The sequence below is a fragment of the Mus musculus genome, chromosome 3, assembly GCF_000001635.26.
Source record: "Mus musculus strain C57BL/6J chromosome 3, GRCm38.p6 C57BL/6J".
In the NCBI taxonomy this organism is placed as follows: domain Eukaryota; kingdom Metazoa; phylum Chordata; class Mammalia; order Rodentia; family Muridae; genus Mus; species Mus musculus.
Genome location: NC_000069.6, coordinates 23,502,872 through 23,522,701, shown reverse-complemented (window position 1 = coordinate 23,522,701; position 19,830 = coordinate 23,502,872). Strand labels below are relative to the sequence as shown.

At 37.7% G+C, this 19,830-nt stretch overlaps 1 long non-coding RNA gene across 1 annotated transcript in view; it reads right to left on the bottom strand.

The window, feature by feature from the left end:
- Positions 1-1,300: 1,300 nt before the first annotated feature.
- 4930412E21Rik overlaps positions 1,301-19,830 on the bottom strand; it is a 60,319-nt gene continuing 41,789 nt past the window's right edge. Inside the window, exon 3 of the long non-coding RNA XR_389622.2 lies at positions 1,301-1,647. This is a non-coding gene — a long non-coding RNA (RIKEN cDNA 4930412E21 gene). The remainder of the gene's footprint in view (positions 1,648-19,830) is intronic.

Genomic DNA, 19,830 nt, shown 5'->3' with positions numbered 1-19,830 from the left:
CGTGGATGACACCACGTCCCTACCCCAAACCCCACGCACTTGGGTCTACAGTCTCTTGAGGGTTAGGTGCATCATCTCTGAATGAACATAGACCCAGCAGGCCTCTGTTGTAGGTGTTTTGGGGGCCATATATTAGCTGGTGTATGCTGCTTGTTTGGTGTCCAGTGTTTGAAAGATCTCAGGGGTCCAGATTATTTGAGACTGCTGGTCCTTCAACAGGGTCACCCTTTTCCTCAACTTCTTTTAGCTAGAACGAATGGAAATCTGTAGCTGCCAGAAATGGTTGAATGGGGGAAAGTTTTAGGAAATCCCAGAGATCCTGGATGAGGAGGCTCCTAGTAGTCAAGGCAGGTGATCTTAACAGAGATGCCTAAGAGTGTGGACATGGAAACTGAAGAGGCTTATAGACAGGCAGAAACCAATGGAGTGATAAGGATACAAACCCATCTGCAAAACTTTTGAACCAAAATTTGTCCTGTCTAAATGAAATGCAAGGACAAAGATAGAACAGAGACTAAAGGGATGGGTAGCCAATAAGTGGTCCAACTTGAGACCAATCCCATGCACAAGCACCAATCTTTGTCACTATTAATGATACTCTGTTATGCTTGCAGGCAAGAGCCTAACATAAATGTCCTCTGAGAGGCTCTACACAGCACCTGTCTGAAGGACATAGAGATACCCACAGACAAACAGTGAGAAGTGCTTGGGGACCTTATGGAAGAGTTGCAGGAAGAATTGAAGGCCCTGAAGGGATTAGGTATCCTACAGGACAATCAGCAGTGTCAAATAACCTGGTCATCTGGTAGCTCTCAGAGGCTAGAACACCAGCCAAAGAGCATACACCGTCTAGGGTAAGGCCCAAGGCATATATGAAGCAGACATCCAGTTCAGTCTCCATTGTCTAGCCTTAGTGGGAGAGTATGCACCTAATTCTGCAGAGACTTGATGTTCAAGAGTTGGCAGTATACCCAGTGGGAGACCCAGCCTCTCAGAGGAGAAGGAGAGGGGGCATGGTAGAAGGGACTCTCTGGGGGGGGGATGGGAAGGCAGCAGCATTCAAGATGCAAATTAATTAATTAATTAAAATATATTAAGTAAAATTGAAAAACAATATAACAACAAACAAAACCAGGATTTAGTTTTGGAGGAAGGGATGAAGAAGTAAAGGTCTGCAGCTAGCTTACTTGCTTCCCAGGCTAGGGTAGCCTGTGGGTTCCCTGCTTTAATGATTCTTGATCTGCCTGTTAATGTTGGCAAGGGGCATGCGGTTACAGTAACTGGATACCACTTGATGTTCTGCATCTTATTTATGTTTTAATTTGGCAACTTAGAAGTATACACTTGGGAGTGATTTTCAACCAGTATGGAGACAAGACACCCCCGTGTAAAGGGTAAGAAGATATGAAAATTTCATTTGTTGTTTGTTTGTTTCTTTGTTTGTTTCTTTTCTTTAGTGTGACAGGTTGAGAAAGGAGCTTTTCTTGGCACAATAAACCAGCATTCCAATTTCATATTTCAATTGCTTCTTTCTCTGGTCTTGAGTAATTACTTCACATATAGTCAGCTAATATAATGCAGTTGAATATATAAAGAAAATCCTCTGTAAATTCCCAGCATTGTAGGGTCCATTGATGTCAATCTAAGCTGAAAGAATAAAGTTTTTATTAGAATGTATGGCATGTGATGCTGAATGTCTTATGGTTTTTTCAGAAAATATCAGCATATTTTCATTTTTTTAGACAGGGTTTCATGTTACCTATGTTGGCCTTGTACTTGCTATGTATTAGTATTCTTTTGGCAACATATTTAAACTTTGAAAAAGTTTGTGTTGCATATTTCTTTTGTTCATTTAACCTTTATTCCATAACTTAATATAGCATAGATAAAGCAATGTAAATTAAATTACCCAATTACAGCAGACAGATTAGATTTGTTCAGTCTCCTTTAGTATAACTGCATTGTGACTATTAGCATCAATCATTACTTAACTGATAATATATTTAAATGCCTAACCAATTTTAGCTTAGTTTTTATTTAATAAAAATGTCTTTTTTTTTCCATGGTTTTCAAGAGAACCTCGTTGATACATAAAAGAAAAGCATTCATTTTGTTTGACCTTGCAACATATGTGAGGTCCACACTAAGTGCCAAAATACTTTCCCAAAGGTTTCTATAGAAACACAGCATTGGCTGTAATTTCTGTGAGATGACAGAAATGACTCTGTGCATTGAGCCTTATATTAGAATCTAACGTTGAGTCTCTCTCTACCTAGGAGGATGAAAAATTGGTTTCAATCTCATTAAAGGTGGACTCCTGTTAGACCAATCTTCAGTTCTGACCAGGAAAGTAGAAAATTCATATTGAATGATTTGTGAGTACCTTAGCATGTCTATGATAGAAATTATTCAATAAAACAACTGTACAGAGCATAAGAGAGTGTGCTTTGGGGGACTTTTCTTGAGTTAATGCTGCAATCCAATAATGCCTATGTCACTGAGCCACTCTTCCTAAAAGAAGTGATGACAGGCTGTGGAAAAACCACAGGCAAGTCTTCAGACATATATCTTTTTGGAAAGAAAGTTAAAAGGAACACTTAGCAAGTATCAAAAAAAGGATCAGGTCTTATGGAGCTGGAGGAAAAGTTGGACAAATTTGCATGTTTTGTGTCTCAACTGGATGTGATTCAACTCAAGGTCTATATGATTCGGTAAAATACTTTCCATTGAGAAGACTGAATAAAATGCATGGTAATGGGTTTTTTATTTTTTCTGTGACTGATAAGTTTAGCACTGCATAATTCATCAAGAGAGCCACTTTTATAATCCTCATAAATGAGTTTTATGACGATAGCAGATCAGAGGTATGTGAGAATTATTATAATCTAAGTCAAAATAGTTTTTACCATTAATGTCTGGTTTAGTTTACTGATAACTCAGATTTACTGTCCTGCAGACTCATAGAGATTGAGAGCATATGCTAGTCAATAAGCATGAGGAGTAGAGGGAAAGCTTCGGGATCAGTGGAGAACAGTTCTTCATGGGCTTTCTTAGGATGGCATTTGGGAAGGGAAGTAAATGAGTATAACAGAACGGCTCTGTCTTCTGCCTTTGGGAGATCCAACATAAGATAATTCATGATAGCAAGGTTACTGTTGCTTTGAAAGCTTCTCCTTTAGAATGGGCAGAAAACACTGGCTTTTAAGGGCAAAGGTGATGAGATGCAGCCCAAGAAGTCAGAAGACTGATGATAATAATTGGATTGCTCTCATTGGCTTCAAAATCTTATTAAAATGACAATAATCATTTGAATTGCATTTTGAGATATTTGTGCTAGAAGTTATATCAGAGTCAAAAGGATAGAAAAACCATGTGGTTGAAATTAATAAAGATAGATTAAGGGTCAATGGCTTGGTATTCCTGTCTGTTATAAATGCATTTTCATTTATGCCTTAGTATTGACGTTCATGCCAGAGATTTAACTGGGCATAACTGACACTCATATCAGTTTCTTGAATAGTAAATCAAAACAAAAACAGATTGATCACTGGCCTTGATTTCTCTATTAAATATTTCAATAATGATTATTAAGATTAGAAGCCAAAACAATGTTACTGCTAATTATCTGAACTCACATAACAGCCTTGCCAGCATATGTCTTGATTTGTCAATTTGTTAAATAAAGCAATTCAGTAATTACCATATTTTCTTAATTTATCCAGCCTTGTAAATGGGTTTAAATGAACAAATCTTACTTCTGAATACTTTTCTGAGTAGTTAACTCTGACTCCCCTTGACACTTTTTCTGTTAAGCATGAAAAACTTTTGAGGTTCTGCCCTCTGAACATCTAAATGTGTCATATACACCATTAGATTAACATCACAAATACAGCTATTTGTTCTAAAATTTCCACATAAACAGTTATCATTAGACATTATTACTTAAACAATAATTTTAAACCATAAACATTAAGGCATTACCCTCCAAGGAACCTAAAAAGTACTTATTTTTTATATTTGTGTACTGCTCATATTTCTCACTGATGGGTGAGATGAACAGATTCATGGCTCTATCTTTTCATACCAACAGATTCCCATCCATATTCTCACGTCATCAGTGACATGTAAGCTTAAAGGAGAGTTTTTAACAGGGCTTTATTTGGGACCTAGAGAAACATAGAATAAAATATTTCACAATAAATATGGCATAAAAATAACATTGGTAAGGGCTAAATGTAGAGCACAAAGTTCTTGCCTAGCACACATGGGATGGTGAATTCAATACCCAGAACCAAAAAAAACAAAAACAAAAACAAAAAAAACAAAAAAACAAAAACAAAAACAAAAAGTAAACTAACCAAACAAGGAGCCTATCACTAATGCAACATAAAATTAAATGTGTATAAGTTCCTGTGAAAGGTAAAGTGGAAATTTCTGGTTATTTTGGAGTCTCAGTTGTGTCATGTGATGTTTTTCTGGAGACCGGCTTATAAAGAGGATGTTTTTGCTGAAGCAGACATGTGGGAGGATGTTTTGCTGAGAACAGACATGTGGTGTTTTTCTGGAAGAAGCCTGGGAAAAGGGCATGTGAGGTTTTGCCATAGCAGATGCTTAAGAGAACATGAAGGTGCTTTGAAAGAGTAAAACTATAACCAAACAGACATTGAACAATGCTCTGTGGTATTGATTCACTTTGTCATGCTTTACTGGTGATCACTGCTGAAGCTCATTGCTAATGACACTGTGTGATATTGCTTTGTCCTGCTGCTCTTTGCTGGTCATCCTTTGTCAGGACTTGATAAAAAGTTTCACACCAAAGAAATTCTAAGGGTGTTCTGGCAGTGTCTTTTTGCTTCTGAAGGCTAAGGCTTATTAGCAGAGCCTTGCAATTTCTTCTGGATCAAACTACAGTTGCTGATCTGTGAATGGTGTTTGCAAGTGGATTGAGCTGCCGCTGCTGATTCATGCAAACTGGACTGCAGATATCCTGACAGTGCAGATTGGATTCACTTCAAAGGACTATTTCTAAACAGATCAACATCTTTCTTTCCCCTATTAACCTTTTCTTTCCACTATCTCTGGTAGATCCTGGACTAAAAAGAGGTTAAAGCATCTAAATACTTACTTAAGAAGATTTCAAAAATATAAGCCTATAGTAGATAAGTAAGTCTGAACAATTATTCCATTAATGAGAACTTTGCATATGGTTTAATTTCCTTAGGGTATGATTCTATCCTCAAATATCTGTAAGTTACTCACCCATTCTTCATGCCTTATGTGGCCCAATGACCGATAGACTTTTACCACTTTAGCAAAAGGAATATCATATACATTTCCTTGCCATGATTGATAAACTTCACAGATCCCATTATCCTAGAACCTAGACTATCACCTCACATTCTGCAGCCACACAAAACAAAACACCCAGTAGGGAATAAAAAAAGAAAGGAAAGGAAATATAAGTGATATATATGTAGGTGTACATAAACAAAGAGAAGATAACATCTAAACTATCAACATATTATCAATACATTTATATTTTTAACCATTGATATGTCCTACCAGTGACAGTAAATAAAATTAAAAAAAAATACAGTGAAGAAAAGGCTGTCTTGGTCACCTATTGTTCTGTGGAAATATGAATTATACTTAGTAAAAAAGATAGATATTATTCGTGATTTAACACAAACCTGTTTTTGTTTTTGTTTTTATTTTTTTCGAGACAGGGTTTCTCTGTATAGCCCTGGCTGTCCTGGAACTCACTTTGTAGACCAGGCTGGCCTCGAACTCAGATATCTGCCTGCCTCTGCCTCCTGAGTGCTGGGATTAAAGGCATGTGCCACCATGCCCGGCTCAACACAAGCCTTTTATATTGCAAGCAATTACTTATACAGATGGAAAATAACATTGCCCCTTATTGGGCAGTATATGTTAACTGCTAACTGCATTACTTATGTTCATAAACAGATGCTTTGGAAGATGTGAGTAACTTAACACTTATCTAAGATGATAGAACAAATACAAGGAAAACAGTTTCCTGACTAGGGCATACATCATGGGCCTCCATCATTTGAATGTCGGTGTTAAGTCCTTAATTAAACTATTCAGGATTATTCACATTTTTCTAGACAAAGGGAATTTAGCAAAAAACAAAACCAAAAAAATGTAGTATCTGTCTTCATGGGTCTTATATTTGACTTTTAGGATATATATTGGAAAAAGTAAATAATAAAACACAAAACATTTGATGATGATAAATGCTAAGGAAAAAATTAAGTTAGGAGAAAAAAATAAATTGTTCATGTAGTTATGAAAGTTATATATCACATAAGATGTTCTACTAAAAGATGAATATATGCAAAAATATAGACATAAAATTAGATATGTACCTGAAATATAGGTATAAGGGAAGAATAGTCCAGGAAGAATAAAGAAATAATAGTAGAACTCTAAAGTAATAGTTTTCCTGATATGTTTTGGAGCAGAAATAAGGCCACTGAGATTAAAGCCACATAAAATGTAGAACCAGCAGTGAAGGGCATACTTTGGTAAGAAGAAAGATATCAACAAGTCACAGTCTTACAGGTCACTGTGCACTTACACCTTCATTGTGAATCACGTGGGAGGCAGAGGTGGGTTTTAGCATGTTCTGCCTCTTTTTTTTTTTTTGAGACAGGGTTTCTCTGTGTAGTCTTGGCTGTCCTGGAACTTACTCTGTAGACCAGGCTGGCTGGCCTGGAACTCAGAAATTCACCTGCCTCTACCTCCCAAGTACTAGGATTAAAGGCGTGAGCCACCACGCCTGGCTGTACTGCCTCGTTTTTAACCAAGCTAACTGTACATGATTGAAGTCACCTTGAATGAAGAACAATAGACTGAGGGATGGCAGAAAGCTGCAGTCAAACTGTTAACAACAGATATTACAGTTTTGCTTATCATACAGCAGAGTAATGATTTGAAAATGACTGGATGTTATATGAACTTCAAAGATAGAGTGAACACAGTTGACTGACGGACTGAACATGGAAAGTATGTAAAATAAGTCAGTCATGAATGGCATAACATAACTGTCTTCTGAATACTGTCTATGTCCATAGGTCAGTTCTGCTCTCAGCACTCCACACTTTCTCAATACAAGGAACATCTCTATAACCCACCAAGACTCAGCAAATATCATAGAAGAGGAAGAAGAAAGGATCTCAGAGCCAGAAGACTGAAATCCATGATTCAAAAAGTTGTCTTCTTATTGTGACACAGCCATTATACTCATGAAAGCACTGAACAGGACTAGAGCAGTTGGTATTTTATCATAGATGTGGAAATGATTCATGAGGCCAGAATTCTCCATGAGAGGTGTTTATGGTTGTTGGTAAGGGATGCTATTTTCATTAGCAGTGTAGCAAATTGATGAATCATCTAAGCTCTAATAAATAATTATCCAACTATATTCATATAAATTTTCACACATATTACATGATATACTACATGATCTTGTTGGGAAGAAAGGTATCAGATATAAATTCTGAAAATAACTAAGACATATGCATTTATCAAGGAAAAATAAACAATGTTTGAGAGAAGACTCAGTAATTAAGAATGCTCCCAAGGACTCCAGTTCAATTTCTATCATCCCCACAAAACACCTCACATCCCCCTCTAACTCCAGCTGCAGGAGATCCAATACCTTCTGCACATTTCTACAGACATCTGCACATATAAGTATGTCCATGCACAAACACATGAACATATAAATTATATAAATATTTAAATGATAATAATGAATAATATAAAATGGAGTAGCCTGCATATCAAGGAACAAAGGGGGTTCTTTCCCACTATGATCAGAAATGCTTAGAACAGATAAGAGTCAACAAAAATGATTTTAAGTGTTGAATAAGTTCAGAAGAATAAATGAAACAGTAGAATACTTCCTCATAAAGAGGAGAAAAGTCTGAAACTGCATGTGCAGGCAGGAAAGAAGGAGTCATTGCTATGTTAATGTATATGAGAAGTAAATTTATTGCAGACATCAAGTGGGCCAGTAGAGAGTTACATGTGTTTCAGGTAATGAATGATAAAGTGCTACAGCTGAATGTCCTAGACAACTATGTCTCATCTGTGAGAATAAAATTGCCATGGTATGTATTCAATACAATAATTTTATATGTAATATTTTATAATTATATACTGCCAATATTAGGTACTTTACCATAATTATAGTCAAAATTTCAACAAAATCGTGAGTAATATTAATATTCATTGAATAGGTAAGTGAGAAAATAAAATTAACATTGAATGTGGAAGAAATAAAAAATTTCATACAACTAAGTCCCCTGATAGCTTTGAAAAAGCAATTGTAGATTAAATAATTTTGAAAGATGAATAAAATGTTGTTGGATTTTTTTCTACTTTCTGCATTGAAAAGCATAAGTATTTGGATATAAAATTCATACTTGGGCTTTCAGGAGACGTCTGTCAGGTCAAACTGCACTGTGACAGAGCGAAAATATGAAACATCAGCATTTTAGTCCAAGTCATTTTATATTCGAACTACACACATATCCACCATGAGCTGAGGTCACTGCCCACTTGAGTTGTTATAGAAAGAGGTCAGTGGAGGCCAATTCTTCAATGTGTCTCTACAGTCACTTTGAGGAGATGTAAATAATGTTTCATATTGGCAGATAAGAACCACCTTCTAAAAATCCCTAACAGCTAATTGGTTACATTGGGAGAAACAGCTCTGTCATGAACCTCAGTAAGACAAAAATAATACTGAATGTATCAGTCTTAGATTATTTCAAAAGTTGTTTAAATTCCCTGCTAAATAAGACAATTTAGGATTTGTAACATTTAACAATGAGTTTATTACAGGTTGGAGCATCTTCTGGGTATATGCCTAGGAGTGGTATTGCTGGATCTCCTGGTAGTACTATGCCCAATTTTCTGAGGAACTGCCAAAATGATTTCCAGAGTGGTTGGACCAGTTTGCAATTCCAGCAGTGGAGGACTGTTCCTCTTTCTCCACATCCTCTCCAGCATCTGCTGTCACCTAGTTTTTGATCTTAGCCATTCTGAATGGTATGAGGTAGAATCTCGGGGGTGTTTGATTTGCATTTCTCTGATGATTGAGAATGTTGAATTTTTGTTTTTTTGTTTTTTTTCTTTCTTTCTTTCTTTCTTTTTTTTTTTTTTTTTTTTTTTTGGTGCTGCTGAGCCATTCAGTATTCCTAGGTTGAGTATTCTTTGTTTAGCACTGTAGCCCATTTTTAAATAGGGTTATTTGGTTTTCTGTAGTCCAACTTCTTGAGTTCTTTATATATATTGGTAAATATATTTTCCCAATCTGCTGGTTGGACACATGCTCCGCTATGTTCATAGCAGCATTATTTATAATAGCCAGAAGCTGGAAAGGACCAAGATGCCCCTCAATGGAAGAATGGATACAGAAAATGTGGTACATTCACACAATGGAATACTACATAGCTATTAAAGAATGAATTTAGGAAATACTTGGACAAATGGATGGATCTGGAGGATATCATCCCAAGTGAGGTAACCCAATCACAAAAGAACACACATGATAGACACTCAATGATAAGTGAATATTAGCCCAGAAATTCAGAATACCCAAGATACAACTTGAAAAACACATAAAACTCAAGAAGAAGGAAGAACAAAGTGTGGATACTTCATTCCTTCTTAGAATGGGAAACAAAATGCCCATGGAAGGAGTTACAGAGACTAAGTTCAGATCAGAGACTGAAGGAATGACCATCCAGAAATTGCCCCACCTGGGGATCCATCCCATAAACAACCACCAAACCCAGAAACTATTGCAGATGCCAACAAGATTTTTCTGATAGGAGCCTGATATAGCTGTCTCCTGAGAGGCTCTGCCAGTGCCTGGCAAATACAGAAGTGGATGCTCACAGTCATTCATTGGATGGAGCACAGGGTCCTCAGTGAAGGAGCTAGAGAAAGTACTCAAGGAGCTGAAGGGGTTTGCAGCCTCATAGGAGGAACAACAATATGAACTAACCAGTATCCCCTGAGCTCCCTGGGACTAAACCACCAATCAAAGAAAACACATGGTGAGACTCATAGCTCTAGCTGCATATGTAGCAGAGGATGGCCTATTGGTCATCATTGGGAGGTGAAGCCCTTGGTCCTGTGAAGATTCTATGCCCCAGTATAAGGGAATTCCAGGGCCAGGAAGCAGGTGTGGCTGGGTTGGGGAGCAGGTGAAAGGGGGAGGAAATAGGAGATTTTCAGAGCAGAAACTTGGAAAAGGGATAACATTTGAAATGTAAATAAATAAAATATCTAATAAAAAAGAAAATGACAAAAACAAAACCAAACCAAACAAAAAAACCAAACAAAAAAACAAACAAAAAACAATGAATTTACTCTGTAATGTACAACAATGTCCATATTCATATCATATAAAAGAATGCACATAGATGGTGGGGAGATGGCCCAGTTCCAAAATTGATCAATGAAGAATGTGAGGGCAGAAAGACAGACACAGCACTCAAATGAAAAAAATTGTAGCATCTGTGTCTGTAACCCCAGTATTTATACAGTTAGATGAGTTGCAGGCAGCAAGAGGTAATAATAGTTTTATGGCGGAAAAATATTCAAGAGAAGTTTAAAAAGGGTCAGAGAATATCATGGATTTTCGAACACAGCAGAGTTGGGTCATTTCCATATATAATCTGACGCCTACATGATACATGTATGATTGAGTTGGTTCTTTATTGCTGTGTGAAAGTATAATGCAAAGATTAACTATTTAAAAGAAAAATTACTTACTACTTCATAATTTAGGTGGATCAAGATTATTGAATGGCCTCCCCAAATTGAGTTAGGGATTCGGATAAGACTAGAGTCAAGGTGTTGGTTGAAAGTATTCACTTCAACGAAGACCCTACTGCTACATTCCAACACACAGATTTTTGATTTGATTCAGTTCCACAAGGTTACTGGATTTGAAGTCTCAGTTCTTCTATCAACATGAGCCAAAAATCCCATATGATTCTTTAACATAAAGATTTCATCATATTATATTCTCAAAGAAAGCCATGGGATGAGAGAGAGGGAGTTAGGGCTGGGGCTGTGGAGCTCAGTACTATTTAGCAGATTGATTATTAAGAGCATAGTAGAATGTTCAGAACAGACATGATCTAAAAGGACATAGACACCTAAAGATAGGAGCTATGAAGATTCAATTTAGAAGGCTCCCTCTAACACCAGAGCGGCTCACTGGGAGAACTTATACCTCAGCTTCTAGTCCTCATCACGATAAAGAGAAATATATGATGCTGCACACCACAGTGCTAAAAAAATTATTCAAGAACATTGCTATTAAAATCCTTAACCAGTTCAAAAGATCCAAGAGAGCAAGAGAGTGTAATAAACTTACCCTAAACAATTGCAGGTAAAAAGCCAGAAAAAGGTGTTAACAAGTGATTTTTTTAAACATTATTAAGTATATAAATGATTGAGTTGTTTCAGCTATTTATTTGACATCAAAAATAATTGCATTTCTATAAATCAAATTGTATATTCTAAAAGATGGCTTTAGATCAATGTCTTGTAGTAAACGTAAGTGGATCTTTTCAACATATTCTCATGCTGTGGTGCAACATTATGGTCTGCAAATACACAGCCATCCCAAGAAGCAAAACTATTCTGTGCTTCTCAGTCACCATGGTGTCATTTCTAATGATAATATAGTGTGAAAGGTCACATGAGGCAATAATAGGTTCTAGTGATTAGGTGAGTAAGAAATGGTTCAGTATGGTGCTGAAATGTTTTTAAATAACTATTCTCAGGATAATTTGTATATTTATTTATTTAGGAAACATTTTAGAAACATTTATGGAGGAGCAAGTTTCTTGCTTTATAACTATAAAGATAGCAAAACCAGGCCTCAACTAGTCATATACTGGTTTTTGCTGTTTTGTTTTTTTTGGTTTTGCTTTTGTTTTTTTGTTTGTTTGTTTGTTTGTTTGTTTTAGTATAAAATACATAAACTAAGGCCTTGAGAGGTAGATTGTGGTTAAGAACACTCACTGCCCTTCTAGAGGACTAAAGGTTGTTTCGCTATACCCTCACTGGGTGACTCACAACCACCCATATCTAGAGCTCCAGGATATCCAATGCCCTCTTCATACTCCCATGGGTACCTTCACACAGATGGTATAAATATACACACAACCACACACACACATGTACACACACACACATGTACACACATACATGTACACACACACACACACAAACACACACTACTTTTTCTAAAAATACAAAAATAGAAATTTAAAATAATAATAAAATATAGAAACAATGTTGATAAATTTGGATTCACATACTGAAACCTGAAGCTTTACTTCAATTTCTCACTTAATGGCAGAGTTAATATAGCCTAACTGGGTGATCAGAGCTTGTAGAAGCTAGACTCTAGAGTGTGCAGGAAAGGACATTGCCCAACTCAGCAGAATCCTCTGATCTATAGTTGTTTTCCATGATGGCATTTAATAGCAAAATCAAGTATTAGTATTTTATTAATAAAAATATATTTTCTTGGATGCTGGTGCTAACATTGATTATATTGCATTATTTCTTTGGTTAATCCCTGATTATTTAATTGAAATTAGGCAGAAGTGTACATGGAATGGTTGGTATTTTTCAAGGTTGATTATACCAAAGTTAAGACTGGGGCGTAAGCAGCACTGGTCGCCATCTTGGTTCCGGGACTCAGCAGAACTTAGGAAATTAGTCTGAACAGGTGAGAGGGTGCGCCAGAGAACCAGACAGCTTCTGGGACAGGCAGAAGCACAGAGCCGCTGAGGCAGCACCGTTGGTGGGCCGCAGACAGCCGGCCACCGTCAGGACCAGAGGACAGGTGTCCGTCTGGCTTGGGAGGCGGCCTCAGCCTCAGGAACAGCAGTCGCCATCTTGGTTCCTGGACTCCCTGGAACTTAGGAATTTAGTCTGCACAGGTGAGAGTCTGCACCACAGAAGCTGACAGCTTCTGGGAACTGCCAAAGCAACACAGCTTCTGAGAAAGGCCCTGTTTGGGCCTCCTTCTTTGGCACACCTTCCCTGTAAGAGAGCTTGCCAGCAGAGAGTGCTCTGAACACTGAAACTCAGAGGAGAGAATCTGTCTCCCAGGTCTGCTGATAGACGGTAACAGAATCACCAGAAGAACAATCTCTAAACAGAGTCAACTATAACTACTAACTCCAGAGATTACCAGATGGCGAAAGGTAAACGTAGGAATCTTACTAACAGGAACCAAGATCACTCACCATCATCAGAACCCAGCACTCCCACTTCGTCCAGTCCAGGACACCCCAACACACCCGAAAACCTAGACCTAGATTTAAAAGCATATCTCATGATGATGGTAGAGGACATCAAGAAGGACTTTAATAACTCATTTAAAGAAATACAGGAGAACACTGCAAAAGAGTTACAAGTCCTTAAAGAAAAACAGGAAAACACAAACAAACAGGTAGAAGTCCTTATTGAAAAACAGGAAAACACATCCAAACAGGTGATGGAAATGAACAAAACCATACTAGACCTAAAAAGGGAAGTAGACACAATAAAGAAAACCCAAAGTGAGGCAACGCTGGAGATAGAAACCCTAGGAAAGAAATCTGGAACCATAGATGCCAGCATCAGCAACAGAATACAAGAGATGGAAGAGAGAAATTCAGGTACAGAAGATTCCATAGAGAACATCGGCACAACAATCAAAGAAAATGGAAAATGCAAAAAGATCCTAACTCAAAATATCCAGGAAATCCAGGACACAATGAGAAGACCAAACCTACGGATAATAGGAGTGGATGAGAATGAAGATTTTCAACTCAAAGGACCAGCAAACATCTTCAACAAAATTATGAAAGAAAACTTCCCAAATCTAAAGAAAGAGATGCCCATGAACATACAAGAAGCCTACAGAACTCCAAAAAGACTGGACCAGAAAAGAAATTCCTCCCGACACATAATAATCAGAACATCAAATGCACTAAATAAAGATAGAATACTAAAAGCAGTAAGGGGAAAAGGTCAAGTAACATATAAAGGCAAGCCTATCAGAATTACACCAGATTTTTCACCAGAGACTATGAAAGCCAGAAGGGCCTGGACAGATGTTATACAGACACTAAGAGAACACAAATTCCAGCCCAGGCTACTATACCCAGCCAAACTCTCAATTACCATAGATGGAGAAACCAAAGTATTCCACGACAAAACTAAATTCACCCATTATCTCTCCACGAATCCAGTCCTTCAAAGGATAATAACAGAAAAAAACCAATACAAGGACGGGAACCACGCCCTAGAAAAAACAAGAAGATAATCCCTCAACACAACTAAAAGAAGACAGCCACAAGAACAGAATGCCAACTCTAACAACAAAAATAACAGGAAGCAACAATTACTTTTCCTTAATATCTCTTAATATCAATGGTCTCAACTCCCCAATAAAAAGATATAGACTAACAAACTGGCTACACAAACAAGACCCAACATTTTGCTGCTTACAGGAAACTCATCTCAGAGAAAAAGATAGACACTACCTCAGAATTAAAGGCTGGAAAACAATTTTCCAAGCAAATGGTATGAAGAAACAAGCTGGAGTAGCCATCCTAATATCTGATAAGATTGACTTCCAACCCAAAGTCATCAAAAAAGACAAGAAGGGACACTTCATACTCATCAAAGGTAAAATTTTCCAAGAGGAACTCTCAATTCTGAATATCTATGCTCCAAATACAAGGGCAGCCACATTCATTAAAGAAACTTTAGTAAAGCTCAAAGCACACATTGCACCTCACACAATAATAGTGGGAGACTTCAACACACCACTTTCACCAATGGACAGATCATGGAAACAGAAACTAAACAGGGACACAGTGAAACTAACAGAAGTCATGAAACAAATGGACTTAACAGATATCTACAGAACATTTTATCCTAAAACAAAAGGATATACCTTCTTCTCAGCACCTCATGATACCTTCTCTAAAATTGACCACATAATTGGTCACAAAACAAACCTCAACATATACAAAAATATTGAAATTGTCCCATGTATCCTATCACACCACCATGGTCTAAGGCTGATCTTCAATAACAAAATAAATAATAGAAAGCCAACATTCACGTGGAAACTGAACAACACGCTTCTCAATGATACCTTGGTCAAGGAAGGAATAAAGAAAGAAAGTAAGGACTTTTTGGAGTTTAATGAAAATGAAGCCACAACATACCCAAACTTATGGGACACAATGAAAGCATTCCTAAGAGGAAAACTCATAGCTCTGAGTGCCTCCAAAAAGAAACTAGAGAGAGCACACATTAGCAGCTTGACAACACAACTAAAATGTCTAGAAGAAAAGGAAGCAAATTCACCCAAGAGGAGTAGAAGGCAGGAAATATTCAATCTCAGGGGTGAAATCAACCAAGTGGAAACAAGAAGAACTGTTCAAAGAATCAACCAATCAAGGAGCTGGTTCTTTGAGAAAATCAACAAGATAGATAAACCCTTAGCCAGACTCACTAGAGGGCACAGGGAAAGCATCCTAATTAACAAAATCAGAGATGAAAAGGGAGGCATAACAACAGATCCTGAGGAAATCCAAAACACCATCAGATCCTTCTACAAAAGGCTGTACTCAACAAAACTGGAAAACCTGGACGAAATGGACAAATTTCTGGACAGATACCAGGTACCAAAGTTGAATCAGGATCAAGTTGACCTTTTAAACAGTCCCATATCCCCTAAGGAAATAGAAGTGATTATAATAGTCTCCCAGTCAAAAAAAGCCCAGGACCAGACGGGTTTAGTGCAGAGTTCTATCAGACCTTCAAAGAAGATCTAATTCCAGTTCTTCACAAAATATTCCACAAGATAGAAGTAGAAGGTACTCTACCCAACTCATTTTATGAAGCCACTATTACTCTGATACCTAAACGACAAAAAGACCCAACAAAGATAGAGAATTTCAGACCAATTTCCCTTATGAATATCGACGCAAAAATCCTCAATAAAGTTCTTGCTAATCGAATCCAAGAAGACATCAAAACAATCATCCATCCTGACCAAGTAGGTTTCATCCCAGGGATGCAGGGATGGTTCAATATACGGAAATCCATCAATGTAATCCAGTATATAAACAAACTCAAAGACAAAAACCACATGATCGTCTCGTTAGATGCTGAGAAAGCATTTGACAAAATCCAACATCCATTCATGATAAAAGACTTGGAAAGATCAGGAATTCAAGGCCCATACCTAAACATGATAAAAGCAATCTACAGCAAACCAATAGCCAACATCAAAGTAAATGGAGAGAAGCTGGAAGCAATCCCACTAAAATCAGGGACTAAACAAGGCTGTCCACTTTCTCCCTACCTATTCAACATTGAACTTGAAGTCCTAGCCAGAGCAATTAGACAACAAAAGGAGATCAAGGGGATACAAATTGGAAAAGAAGAAGTCAAAATATCACTTTTTGCAGATGATATGATAGTATATATAAGTGACCCTAAAAATTCCACCAGAGAACTCCTAAGCCTGATAAACAGCTTCTGTGAAGTAGCTGGATATAAAATAAACTCAAACAAGTCAATGGCCTTTCTCTACACAAAGAATAAACAGGCTGAGAAAGAAATTAGGGAAACAACACCCTTCTCAATAGTCACAAATAATATAAAATACCTTGGCTTTACTCTAACTAAGGAAGTGAAAGATCTGTATGATAAGAACTTCAAGTCTCTAAAGAAAGAAATTAAAGAAGATCACAGAAGATGGAAAGATCTCCCATGCTCATGGATTGGCAGGATCAACATTGTAAAAATGGCCATCTTGCCAAAAGCAATCAACAGATTCAATGCAATCCCCATCAAAATTCCAACTCAATTCTTCATCGAATTAGAAAGGGCAATCGGCAGATTCATCTGGAATAACAAAAAACCGAGGATAGCAAAAACTCTTCTCAAGGATAAAAGAACCTCTGTTGGAATCACCATGCCGGACCTAAAACTGTACTACAGAGCAATTGTGATCAAAACTGCATGGTACTGGTATAGTGACAGACAAGTAGACCAATGGAACAGAATTGAGGACCCAGAGATGAATCCACACACCTATGGTCACTTGATCTTTGACAAGGGAGCTAAAACCATCCAGTGGAAAAAAGACAGCATTTTCAACAAATGGTGCTGGCACAACTGGCTGTTATCATGTAGAAGAATGCGAATTGATCCATTTCTATCTCCTTGCACTAAGGTCAAATCTAAGTGGATTAAGGAACACTACATAAAACCAGAGACACTGAAACTTATAGAGGAGAAAGTAGGGAAAAGCCTTGAAGATATGGGTACAGGGGAAAAGTTCCTGAATAGAAGAGCAATGGCTTGTGCTGTAAGATCAAGAATCGATAAATGGTACCTCATAAAATTGCAAAGCTTCTGCAAAGCAAAAGACACCGTCAATAAGACAAAACGGCCACCAACAGATTGGGAAAGGATCTTTACCTATCCCAAATCAGATAGGGGACTAATATCCAATATATATAAAGAACTCAAGAAGGTGGACTCCAGAAAATCAAATAACCCCATTAAAAAATGGGGCTCAGAGCTGAACAAAGAATTCTCACCTGAGGAATACCGAATGGCAGAGAAGCACCTGAAAAAATGTTCAACATCCTTAATCATCAGGGAAATACAAATCAAAACAACACTGAGATTCCACTTTACTCCAGTTAGAATGGCTAAGATCAAAAACTCAGGTGACAGCAGATGCTGGCGAGGATGTGGAGAAAGGGCAACACTCCTCCATTGTTGGTGGGATTGCAAGCTTGTACAACCACTCTGGAAATCAGTCTGGCTGTTCCTCAGAAAATTGGACATAGTACTATCGGAGGATCCCGCAATACCTCTCCTGGGCATATATCCAGAAAATGTCCCAACCGGTAAGAAGAACACATGCTCCACTATGTTCATAGCAGCCTTATTTATAATAGCCAGAAGCTGGAAAGAACCCAGATGCCCCTCAACAGAGGAATGGATACAGAAAATGTGGTACATTTACACAATGGAATACTACTCAGCTAATAAAAAATGAATTTATGAAATTTTTAGGCAAATGGATAGACCTGGAGGGTATCATCCTGAGTGAAGTAACCCAATCACAAAGGAACTAGCACAATATGTACTCACTGATAAGTGGATATTAGCCCAGAAATTTAGGATAACCAAGATATAAGATACAACTTGCCAAACGCATGAAATACAAGAAGAACAAAGACCAAAGTGTGGACACTTTTCCCTTTCTTAGAAATGGGAACAAAACACCCATGGAAGGAGTTACAGAGACAAAATTTGGAGCTGTGACGAAAGGATGGACCATCTAGTGATTGCCATATGCAGGGATCCATCCCATAATCAGCTTCTAAATGCTGACACCATTGCATATACTAGCAAGATTTTGCTGAAAGGACCCAGATATAGCTCTCTCTTGTGAGACTATGCCGGGGCCTAGCAAACACAGAAGTGGATGATCACAGTCAGCTATTGGATCAGACACACGGCCCCCAATGGAGGAGCTAGAGAAATTACCCAAGGAGCTAAAGGGAACTGCAACCCTATAGGTGGAACAACAATATGAACTAACCAGTACTCGGGAGCTCTTGTCTTTAGCTGCATATGTATCAAACGATGGCCTAGTCAGTCATCACTGCAATGAGAGGCCCATTGGACTTGCAAACTTTATATGCCCCAGTACAGGGGAACACCAGGGCCAAAAAGGGGCAGTGGGTGGGTAGGGGATTGGGGGGGTGGGTATGGGGGACCTTTGGGATAGCATTGAAAATGTAAATGTGGAAAATACCTAATAAAAAAATAAAAATAAATATCTGTCCATCACCTGTGTGTTTGGAACCTGTAGATGCTAGAAGAGCAAATCAGATCCTCTGAAACGGGATCAATTGCCAGTTTTAAGGTGTCATGTGTGCGCACAGAATAGACCTTACGTCCTCTGAAAGAGCAACAAGTGTACTTACTTGCTGTGCCATATATCCACTTTCTATATATTTACTTATTGAATAAAACCTCACATTGACAGATCTAAATTTTATGACTAAGTAGTTGCATTTCTTTAAATCTTCCCTAAGCTTAATGATACACATTTATTTTGTAGGTCTCCAGGTATTTTCTATGAGTTGTTTACACTGTTTACCCACAGCCAAAGAATAAGTATAGACTCTACATTGTAGAGGATTTTTGTTCCTTGACTTGAGATAAGTAATTTTCAATGCATTTAGCTTTCTCCTTTCCCTTACTCCCTTCATGCACGCACACACACACACACACACACACACACACACACACACACACATTATAGTACAAGGAAAAATGAAGAAGTGAAAGTTTTAAAGGATCTGCCAGTCTGCTTGAGTTTAGACCTCTTCTCTGCCTTCCTATGGATTCTGTGTGTAGAATTGAAAAGACCCATCTTCAGTGCATGGGGAAGACACATTAACATATGTAATGATCTGAACAATGTTCCTCAAAATGTGTGCTTGCCTCAAACCTTCTTTTGAAATAATTAGAAATACAACCATTATATAAGTCATAAGTTTAGATATGGCCAGAGTGAGCTAAATCAGCTATAGCAATATTTTTTTTTCTGCAGAAAGAGAGAAAAACAGAGAAAAATGGTCTTAAAAGATGGAGTATGACAGCAAGAATCTAGGTCAAGGCAAGTGAGGATTCTTCTCTGGAATCTGCACACTGTATGAATCT